We start from the raw sequence: 12,424 nt of genomic DNA on the forward strand, positions 1-12,424 counted from the left end.
TCGAACAACAAATACGACATATCACGTGAAATTCTGGCATGAAAAATTGATTTTGATCAAAATTGTAGCTTTTCGACAAGAAAATCGCTGTTACGGCGAATTGGGGATCGAAAATGATCAGAGAGACGTTAGTTAATCAAACACAACAAATTCGCATTGTTGAATGATTAAATTCTTCCATGAAAAATCAATTTGGACGAAAAATGTTGCTTTTCGTCACGAGAAACGCTCCTACGGCGAATTCTGCATCGAAAGAAAACGTTCGGAACAGAACGCGGTTAAACCGATCTCTCCAACACAAACTCGCCCTGTTACCGTCAAATTCTGGAACGAAAAATTGATTTCGATAAGTTACAGTAGCATTTCGGCACGAAAATCGCAGTTTCGGCGAATTCCGCTTTGATATCGTTGAGAGCGACGTTCTCAAGCTGATACTCGCGAGTTACTTTTCAATTCTGCCACGAAAATTCGATTTTGATCAAAATTGTAGCTTTTCGACGCTAAAAACGCTAAAAACCGCGAATTCGGATTCGAAAGCGAACAGAAATACGACATCGAACAACAAATACGACATATCACGTGAAATTCTGGCATGAAAAATTGATTTTGATCAAAATTGTAGCTTTTCGACAAGAAAATCGCTGTTACGGCGAATTGGGGATCGAAAATGATCAGAGAGACGTTAGTTAATCAAACACAACAAATTCGCATTGTTGAATGATTAAATTCTTCCATGAAAATCAATTTGGACGAAAATGTTGCTTTTCGTCACGAGAAACGCTCCTACGGCGAATTCTGCATCGAAAGAAAACGTTCGGAACAGAACGCGGTTAAATGTATTTTTGTTCGCTTTCGAATGCGAATTCGCGGTTTTTAGCGTTTTTAGCGTCGAAAAGCTACAATTTTGATCAAAATCAATTTTTCATGCCAGAATTTCACGTGATATGGCGAGTTTTTGTTCGATGTCGTATCTCTGTTTCCTTTCGAATCGGAATTCGCCGTTTTTAGCGTTTTTAGCGTCGAAAAGCTAGAATTTTGATCAAAATCGAATTTTCGTGGCAGAATTCAACGTAACTGGCGAGTATCGGTTTGAAAACGTCACTCTCGACGATATCAAAGCAGAATTCGCCGAAACTGCGATTTTCGTGCCGAAATGCTTACATAACTTATCGAAATCAATTTTTCGTTCCAGAATTTGACGGTAACGAGGCGAGTTTGTGTCGGAGATCGTTATCCGTCGTCTCTCTCTGAACGTTTTCGCCGTTGCGGAATTCGCCGTAGGAGCGTTTCTCGTGACGAAAAGCAACATTTTTCGTCCAAATTGATTTTTCATGGAAGAATTTAATCATTAACAATGCGAATTTGTTGCGTTGGATTAACTAACGTCTCTCTGATCATTTTCGATCCCCAATTCGCCGTAACAGCGATTTTCTTGCCGAAAAGTTACAGTTTTAATCAAAATCAATTTTTCATGGCAGAATTTCACATGATATGGCGAGTTTTTGTTCGATGTCGTATCTCTGTTTCCTTTCGAATCGGAATTCGCCGTTTTTAGCGTTTTTAGCGTCGAAAAGCTAGAATTTTGATCAAAATCGAATTTTCGTGGCAGAATTCAACGTAACTGGCGAGTATCGGTTTGAAAACGTCACTCTCGACGATATCAAAGCAGAATTCGCCGAAACTGCGATTTTCGTGCCGAAATGCTTACATAACTTATCGAAATCAATTTTTCGTTCCAGAATTTGACGGTAACGGGGCGAGTTTGTGTCGGAGATCGTTATCCGTCGTCTCTCTCTGAACGTTTTCGCCGTTGCGGAATTCGCCGTAGGAGCGTTTCTCGTGACGAAAAGCAACATTTTTCGTCCAAATTGATTTTTCATGGAAGAATTTAATCATTAACAATGCGAATTTGTTGCGTTGGATTAACTAACGTCTCTCTGATCATTTTCGATCCCCAATTCGCCGTAACAGCGATTTTCTTGCCGAAAAGTTACAGTTTTAATCAAAATCAATTTTTCATGGCAGAATTTCACATGATATGGCGAGTTTTTGTTCGATGTCGTATCTCTGTTTCCTTTCGAATCGGAATTCGCCGTTTTTAGCGTTTTTAGCGTCGAAAAGCTAGAATTTTGATCAAAATCGAATTTTCGTGGCAGAATTCAACGTAACTGGCGAGTATCGGTTTGAAAACGTCACTCTCGACGATATCAAAGCAGAATTCGCCGAAACTGCGATTTTCGTGCCGAAATGCTTACATAACTTATCGAAATCAATTTTTCGTTCCAGAATTTGACGGTAACGGGGCGAGTTTGTGTCGGAGATCGTTATCCGTCGTCTCTCTCTGAACGTTTTCGCCGTTGCGGAATTCGCCGTAGGAGCGTTTCTCGTGACGAAAAGCAACATTTTTCGTCCAAATTGATTTCTCATGGAAGAATTTAATCATTAACAATGCGAATTTGTTGCGTTGGATTAACTAACGTCTCTCTGATCATTTTCGATCCCCAATTCGCCGTAACAGCGATTTTCTTGCCGAAAAGTTACAGTTTTAATCAAAATCAATTTTTCATGGCAGAATTTCACATGATATGGCGAGTTTTTGTTCGATGTCGTATCTCTGTTTCCTTTCGAATCGGAATTCGCCGTTTTTAGCGTCGAAAAGCTAGAATTTTGATCAAAATCGAATTTTCGTAGCAGAATTCAACGTAACTGGCGAGTATCGGTTTGAAAACGTCGCTCTCAACGATATCAAAGCGGAATTCGCCGAAACTGCGATTTTCGTGCCGAAATGCTTACATAACTTATCGAAATCAATTTTTCGTTCCAGAATTTGACGGTAACAGGGCGAGTTTGTGTTGGAGATCGTTATCCGTCGTCTCTCTCTGAACGTTTTCGCCGTTGCGGAATTCGCCGTAGGAGCGTTTCTCGTGACGAAAAGCAACATTTTTCGTCCAAATTGATTTTTCATGGAAGAATTTAATCATTAACAATGCGAATTTGTTGCGTTGGATTAACTAACGTCTCTCTGATCATTTTCGATCCCCAATTCGCCGTAACAGCGATTTTCTTGCCGAAAAGTTACAGTTTTAATCAAAATCAATTTTTCATGGCAGAATTTCACATGATATGGCGAGTTTTTGTTCGATGTCGTATCTCTGTTTCCTTTCGAATCGGAATTCGCGGTTTTTAGCGTTTTTAGCGTCGAAAAGCTACAATTTTGATCAAAATCGAATTTTCGTGGCAGAATTGAAAAGTAACTCGCGAGTATCAGCTTGAGAACGTCGCTCTCAACGATATCAAAGCGGAATTCGCCGAAACTGCGATTTTCGTGCCGAAATGCTACTGTAACTTATCGAAATCAATTTTTCGTTCCAGAATTTGACGGTAACAGGGCGAGTTTGTGTTGGAGAGATCGGTTTAACCGCGTTCTGTTCCGAACGTTTTCTTTCGATGCAGAATTCGCCGTAGGAGCGTTTCTCGTGACGAAAAGCAACATTTTTCGTCCAAATTGATTTTTCATGGAAGAATTTAATCATTCAACAATGCGAATTTGTTGTGTTTGATTAACTAACGTCTCTCTGATCATTTTCGATCCCCAATTCGCCGTAACAGCGATTTTCTTGTCGAAAAGCTACAATTTTGATCAAAATCAATTTTTCATGCCAGAATTTCACGTGATATGTCGTATTTGTTGTTCGATGTCGTATCTCTGTTTCCTTTCGAATCGGAATTCGCCGTTTTTAGCGTTTTTAGCGTCGAAAAGCTAGAATTTTGATCAAAATCGAATTTTCGTGGCAGAATTCAACGTAACTGGCGAGTATCGGTTTGAAAACGTCGCTCTCAACGATATCAAAGCGGAATTCGCCGAAACTGCGATTTTCGTGCCGAAATGCTTACATAACTTATCGAAATCAATTTTTCGTTCCAGAATTTGACGGTAACAGGGCGAGTTTGTGTTGGAGATCGTTATCCGTCGTCTCTCTGAACGTTTTCGCCGTTGCGGAATTCGCCGTAGGAGCGTTTCTCGTGACGAAAAGCAACATTTTTCGTCCAAATTGATTTTTCATGGAAGAATTTAATCATTAACAATGCGAATTTGTTGCGTTGGATTAACTAACGTCTCTCTGATCATTTTCGATCCCCAATTCGCCGTAACAGCGATTTTCTTGCCGAAAAGTTACAGTTTTAATCAAAATCAATTTTTCATGGCAGAATTTCACATGATATGGCGAGTTTTTGTTCGATGTCGTATCTCTGTTTCCTTTCGAATCGGAATTCGCCGTTTTTAGCGTCGAAAAGCTAGAATTTTGATCAAAATCGAATTTTCGTGGCAGAAGTCAACGTAACTGGCGAGTATCGGTTTGAAAACGTCACTCTCGACGATATCAAAGCAGAATTCGCCGAAACTGCGATTTTCGTGCCGAAATGCTTACATAACTTATCGAAATCAATTTTTCGTTCCAGAATTTGACGGTAACGGGGCGAGTTTGTGTCGGAGATCGTTATCCGTCGTCTCTCTCTGAACGTTTTCGCCGTTGCGGAATTCGCCGTAGGAGCGTTTCTCGTGACGAAAAGCAACATTTTTCGTCCAAATTGATTTTTCATGGAAGAATTTAATCATTAACAATGCGAATTTGTTGCGTTGGATTAACTAACGTCTCTCTGATCATTTTCGATCCCCAATTCGCCGTAACAGCGATTTTCTTGCCGAAAAGTTACAGTTTTAATCAAAATCAATTTTTCATGGCAGAATTTCACATGATATGGCGAGTTTTTGTTCGATGTCGTATCTCTGTTTCCTTTCGAATCGGAATTCGCCGTTTTTAGCGTTTTTAGCGTCGAAAAGCTAGAATTTTGATCAAAATCGAATTTTCGTGGCAGAATTCAACGTAACTGGCGAGTATCGGTTTGAAAACGTCACTCTCGACGATATCAAAGCAGAATTCGCCGAAACTGCGATTTTCGTGCCGAAATGCTTACATAACTTATCGAAATCAATTTTTCGTTCCAGAATTTGACGGTAACGGGGCGAGTTTGTGTCGGAGATCGTTATCCGTCGTCTCTCTCTGAACGTTTTCGCCGTTGCGGAATTCGCCGTAGGAGCGTTTCTCGTGACGAAAAGCAACATTTTTCGTCCAAATTGATTTTTCATGGAAGAATTTAATCATTAACAATGCGAATTTGTTGCGTTGGATTAACTAACGTCTCTCTGATCATTTTCGATCCCCAATTCGCCGTAACAGCGATTTTCTTGCCGAAAAGTTACAGTTTTAATCAAAATCAATTTTTCATGGCAGAATTTCACATGATATGGCGAGTTTTTGTTCGATGTCGTATCTCTGTTTCCTTTCGAATCGGAATTCGCCGTTTTTAGCGTTTTTAGCGTCGAAAAGCTAGAATTTTGATCAAAATCGAATTTTCGTGGCAGAATTCAACGTAACTGGCGAGTATCGGTTTGAAAACGTCACTCTCGACGATATCAAAGCAGAATTCGCCGAAACTGCGATTTTCGTGCCGAAATGGTTACATAACTTATCGAAATCAATTTTTCGTTCCAGAATTTGACGGTAACGGGGCGAGTTTGTGTCGGAGATCGTTATCCGTCGTCTCTCTCTGAACGTTTTCGCCGTTGCGGAATTCGCCGTAGGAGCGTTTCTCGTGACGAAAAGCAACATTTTTCGTCCAAATTGATTTTTCATGGAAGAATTTAATCATTAACAATGCGAATTTGTTGCGTTGGATTAACTAACGTCTCTCTGATCATTTTCGATCCCCAATTCGCCGTAACAGCGATTTTCTTGCCGAAAAGTTACAGTTTTAATCAAAATCAATTTTTCATGGCAGAATTTCACATGATATGGCGAGTTTTTGTTCGATGTCGTATCTCTGTTTCCTTTCGAATCGGAATTCGCCGTTTTTAGCGTTTTTAGCGTCGAAAAGCTAGAATTTTGATCAAAATCGAATTTTCGTGGCAGAATTCAACGTAACTGGCGAGTATCGGTTTGAAAACGTCACTCTCGACGATATCAAAGCAGAATTCGCCGAAACTGCGATTTTCGTGCCGAAATGGTTACATAACTTATCGAAATCAATTTTTCGTTCCAGAATTTGACGGTAACGGGGCGAGTTTGTGTCGGAGATCGTTATCCGTCGTCTCTCTCTGAACGTTTTCGCCGTTGCGGAATTCGCCGTAGGAGCGTTTCTCGTGACGAAAAGCAACATTTTTCGTCCAAATTGATTTTTCATGGAAGAATTTAATCATTAACAATGCGAATTTGTTGCGTTGGATTAACTAACGTCTCTCTGATCATTTTCGATCCCCAATTCGCCGTAACAGCGATTTTCTTGCCGAAAAGTTACAGTTTTAATCAAAATCAATTTTTCATGGCAGAATTTCACATGATATGGCGAGTTTTTGTTCGATGTCGTATCTCTGTTTCCTTTCGAATCGGAATTCGCCGTTTTTAGCGTTTTTAGCGTCGAAAAGCTAGAATTTTGATCAAAATCGAATTTTCGTGGCAGAATTCAACGTAACTGGCGAGTATCGGTTTGAAAACGTCACTCTCGACGATATCAAAGCAGAATTCGCCGAAACTGCGATTTTCGTGCCGAAATGGTTACATAACTTATCGAAATCAATTTTTCGTTCCAGAATTTGACGGTAACGGGGCGAGTTTGTGTCGGAGATCGTTATCCGTCGTCTCTCTCTGAACGTTTTCGCCGTTGCGGAATTCGCCGTAGGAGCGTTTCTCGTGACGAAAAGCAACATTTTTCGTCCAAATTGATTTTCATGGAAGAATTTAATCATTAACAATGCGAATTTGTTGCGTTGGATTAACTAACGTCTCTCTGATCATTTTCGATCCCCAATTCGCCGTAACAGCGATTTTCTTGCCGAAAAGTTACAGTTTTAATCAAAATCAATTTTTCATGGCAGAATTTCACATGATATGGCGAGTTTTTGTTCGATGTCGTATCTCTGTTTCCTTTCGAATCGGAATTCGCCGTTTTTAGCGTTTTTAGCGTCGAAAAGCTAGAATTTTGATCAAAATCGAATTTTCGTGGCAGAATTCAACGTAACTGGCGAGTATCGGTTTGAAAACGTCACTCTCGACGATATCAAAGCAGAATTCGCCGAAACTGCGATTTTCGTGCCGAAATGCTTACATAACTTATCGAAATCAATTTTTCGTTCCAGAATTTGACGGTAACGGGGCGAGTTTGTGTCGGAGATCGTTATCCGTCGTCTCTCTCTGAACGTTTTCGCCGTTGCGGAATTCGCCGTAGGAGCGTTTCTCGTGACGAAAAGCAACATTTTTCGTCCAAATTGATTTTTCATGGAAGAATTTAATCATTAACAATGCGAATTTGTTGCGTTGGATTAACTAACGTCTCTCTGATCATTTTCGATCCCCAATTCGCCGTAACAGCGATTTTCTTGCCGAAAAGTTACAGTTTTAATCAAAATCAATTTTTCATGGCAGAATTTCACATGATATGGCGAGTTTTTGTTCGATGTCGTATCTCTGTTTCCTTTCGAATCGGAATTCGCCGTTTTTAGCGTTTTTAGCGTCGAAAAGCTAGAATTTTGATCAAAATCGAATTTTCGTGGCAGAATTCAACGTAACTGGCGAGTATCGGTTTGAAAACGTCACTCTCGACGATATCAAAGCAGAATTCGCCGAAACTGCGATTTTCGTGCCGAAATGGTTACATAACTTATCGAAATCAATTTTTCGTTCCAGAATTTGACGGTAACGGGGCGAGTTTGTGTCGGAGATCGTTATCCGTCGTCTCTCTCTGAACGTTTTCGCCGTTGCGGAATTCGCCGTAGGAGCGTTTCTCGTGACGAAAAGCAACATTTTTCGTCCAAATTGATTTTCATGGAAGAATTTAATCATTAACAATGCGAATTTGTTGCGTTGGATTAACTAACGTCTCTCTGATCATTTTCGATCCCCAATTCGCCGTAACAGCGATTTTCTTGCCGAAAAGTTACAGTTTTAATCAAAATCAATTTTTCATGGCAGAATTTCACATGATATGGCGAGTTTTTGTTCGATGTCGTATCTCTGTTTCCTTTCGAATCGGAATTCGCCGTTTTTAGCGTTTTTAGCGTCGAAAAGCTAGAATTTTGATCAAAATCGAATTTTCGTGGCAGAATTCAACGTAACTGGCGAGTATCGGTTTGAAAACGTCACTCTCGACGATATCAAAGCAGAATTCGCCGAAACTGCGATTTTCGTGCCGAAATGCTTACATAACTTATCGAAATCAATTTTTCGTTCCAGAATTTGACGGTAACGGGGCGAGTTTGTGTCGGAGATCGTTATCCGTCGTCTCTCTCTGAACGTTTTCGCCGTTGCGGAATTCGCCGTAGGAGCGTTTCTCGTGACGAAAAGCAACATTTTTCGTCCAAATTGATTTTTCATGGAAGAATTTAATCATTAACAATGCGAATTTGTTGCGTTGGATTAACTAACGTCTCTCTGATCATTTTCGATCCCCAATTCGCCGTAACAGCGATTTTCTTGCCGAAAAGTTACAGTTTTAATCAAAATCAATTTTTCATGGCAGAATTTCACATGATATGGCGAGTTTTTGTTCGATGTCGTATCTCTGTTTCCTTTCGAATCGGAATTCGCCGTTTTTAGCGTTTTTAGCGTCGAAAAGCTAGAATTTTGATCAAAATCGAATTTTCGTGGCAGAATTCAACGTAACTGGCGAGTATCGGTTTGAAAACGTCACTCTCGACGATATCAAAGCAGAATTCGCCGAAACTGCGATTTTCGTGCCGAAATGGTTACATAACTTATCGAAATCAATTTTTCGTTCCAGAATTTGACGGTAACGGGGCGAGTTTGTGTCGGAGATCGTTATCCGTCGTCTCTCTCTGAACGTTTTCGCCGTTGCGGAATTCGCCGTAGGAGCGTTTCTCGTGACGAAAAGCAACATTTTTCGTCCAAATTGATTTTTCATGGAAGAATTTAATCATTAACAATGCGAATTTGTTGCGTTGGATTAACTAACGTCTCTCTGATCATTTTCGATCCCCAATTCGCCGTAACAGCGATTTTCTTGCCGAAAAGTTACAGTTTTAATCAAAATCAATTTTTCATGGCAGAATTTCACATGATATGGCGAGTTTTTGTTCGATGTCGTATCTCTGTTTCCTTTCGAATCGGAATTCGCCGTTTTTAGCGTTTTTAGCGTCGAAAAGCTAGAATTTTGATCAAAATCGAATTTTCGTGGCAGAATTCAACGTAACTGGCGAGTATCGGTTTGAAAACGTCACTCTCGACGATATCAAAGCAGAATTCGCCGAAACTGCGATTTTCGTGCCGAAATGCTTACATAACTTATCGAAATCAATTTTTCGTTCCAGAATTTGACGGTAACGGGGCGAGTTTGTGTCGGAGATCGTTATCCGTCGTCTCTCTCTGAACGTTTTCGCCGTTGCGGAATTCGCCGTAGGAGCGTTTCTCGTGACGAAAAGCAACATTTTTCGTCCAAATTGATTTTTCATGGAAGAATTTAATCATTAACAATGCGAATTTGTTGCGTTGGATTAACTAACGTCTCTCTGATCATTTTCGATCCCCAATTCGCCGTAACAGCGATTTTCTTGCCGAAAAGTTACAGTTTTAATCAAAATCAATTTTTCATGGCAGAATTTCACATGATATGGCGAGTTTTTGTTCGATGTCGTATCTCTGTTTCCTTTCGAATCGGAATTCGCCGTTTTTAGCGTTTTTAGCGTCGAAAAGCTAGAATTTTGATCAAAATCGAATTTTCGTGGCAGAATTCAACGTAACTGGCGAGTATCGGTTTGAAAACGTCACTCTCGACGATATCAAAGCAGAATTCGCCGAAACTGCGATTTTCGTGCCGAAATGCTTACATAACTTATCGAAATCAATTTTTCGTTCCAGAATTTGACGGTAACGGGGCGAGTTTGTGTCGGAGATCGTTATCCGTCGTCTCTCTCTGAACGTTTTCGCCGTTGCGGAATTCGCCGTAGGAGCGTTTCTCGTGACGAAAAGCAACATTTTTCGTCCAAATTGATTTTTCATGGAAGAATTTAATCATTAACAATGCGAATTTGTTGCGTTGGATTAACTAACGTCTCTCTGATCATTTTCGATCCCCAATTCGCCGTAACAGCGATTTTCTTGCCGAAAAGTTACAGTTTTAATCAAAATCAATTTTTCATGGCAGAATTTCACATGATATGGCGAGTTTTTGTTCGATGTCGTATCTCTGTTTCCTTTCGAATCGGAATTCGCCGTTTTTAGCGTTTTTAGCGTCGAAAAGCTAGAATTTTGATCAAAATCGAATTTTCGTGGCAGAATTCAACGTAACTGGCGAGTATCGGTTTGAAAACGTCACTCTCGACGATATCAAAGCAGAATTCGCCGAAACTGCGATTTTCGTGCCGAAATGCTTACATAACTTATCGAAATCAATTTTTCGTTCCAGAATTTGACGGTAACGGGGCGAGTTTGTGTCGGAGATCGTTATCCGTCGTCTCTCTCTGAACGTTTTCGCCGTTGCGGAATTCGCCGTAGGAGCGTTTCTCGTGACGAAAAGCAACATTTTTCGTCCAAATTGATTTTTCATGGAAGAATTTAATCATTAACAATGCGAATTTGTTGCGTTGGATTAACTAACGTCTCTCTGATCATTTTCGATCCCCAATTCGCCGTAACAGCGATTTTCTTGCCGAAAAGTTACAGTTTTAATCAAAATCAATTTTTCATGGCAGAATTTCACATGATATGGCGAGTTTTTGTTCGATGTCGTATCTCTGTTTCCTTTCGAATCGGAATTCGCCGTTTTTAGCGTTTTTAGCGTCGAAAAGCTAGAATTTTGATCAAAATCGAATTTTCGTGGCAGAATTCAACGTAACTGGCGAGTATCGGTTTGAAAACGTCACTCTCGACGATATCAAAGCAGAATTCGCCGAAACTGCGATTTTCGTGCCGAAATGCTTACATAACTTATCGAAATCAATTTTTCGTTCCAGAATTTGACGGTAACGGGGCGAGTTTGTGTCGGAGATCGTTATCCGTCGTCTCTCTCTGAACGTTTTCGCCGTTGCGGAATTCGCCGTAGGAGCGTTTCTCGTGACGAAAAGCAACATTTTTCGTCCAAATTGATTTTTCATGGAAGAATTTAATCATTAACAATGCGAATTTGTTGCGTTGGATTAACTAACGTCTCTCTGATCATTTTCGATCCCCAATTCGCCGTAACAGCGATTTTCTTGCCGAAAAGTTACAGTTTTAATCAAAATCAATTTTTCATGGCAGAATTTCACATGATATGGCGAGTTTTTGTTCGATGTCGTATCTCTGTTTCCTTTCGAATCGGAATTCGCCGTTTTTAGCGTTTTTAGCGTCGAAAAGCTAGAATTTTGATCAAAATCGAATTTTCGTGGCAGAATTCAACGTAACTGGCGAGTATCGGTTTGAAAACGTCACTCTCGACGATATCAAAGCAGAATTCGCCGAAACTGCGATTTTCGTGCCGAAATGCTTACATAACTTATCGAAATCAATTTTTCGTTCCAGAATTTGACGGTAACGGGGCGAGTTTGTGTCGGAGATCGTTATCGTCGTCTCTCTCTGAACGTTTTCGCCGTTGCGGAATTCGCCGTAGGAGCGTTTCTCGTGACGAAAAGCAACATTTTCGTCCAAATTGATTTTTCATGGAAGAATTTAATCATTAACAATGCGAATTTGTTGCGTTGGATTAACTAACGTCTCTCTGATCATTTTCGATCCCCAATTCGCCGTAACAGCGATTTTCTTGCCGAAAAGTTACAGTTTTAATCAAAATCAATTTTTCATGGCAGAATTTCACATGATATGGCGAGTTTTTGTTCGATGTCGTATCTCTGTTTCCTTTCGAATCGGAATTCGCCGTTTTTAGCGTTTTTAGCGTCGAAAAGCTAGAATTTTGATCAAAATCGAATTTTCGTGGCAGAATTCAACGTAACTGGCGAGTATCGGTTTGAAAACGTCACTCTCGACGATATCAAAGCAGAATTCGCCGAAACTGCGATTTTCGTGCCGAAATGCTTACATAACTTATCGAAATCAATTTTTCGTTCCAGAATTTGACGGTAACGGGGCGAGTTTGTGTCGGAGATCGTTATCCGTCGTCTCTCTCTGAACGTTTTCGCCGTTGCGGAATTCGCCGTAGGAGCGTTTCTCGTGACGAAAAGCAACATTTTTCGTCCAAATTGATTTTTCATGGAAGAATTTAATCATTAACAATGCGAATTTGTTGCGTTGGATTAACTAACGTCTCTCTGATCATTTTCGATCCCCAATTCGCCGTAACAGCGATTTTCTTGCCGAAAAGTTACAGTTTTAATCAAAATCAATTTTTCATGGCAGAATTTCACATGATATGGCGAGTT

This window comes from Apis cerana, linkage group LG9 (assembly GCF_029169275.1).
Source record: "Apis cerana isolate GH-2021 linkage group LG9, AcerK_1.0, whole genome shotgun sequence".
Lineage (NCBI taxonomy): Eukaryota > Metazoa > Arthropoda > Insecta > Hymenoptera > Apidae > Apis > Apis cerana.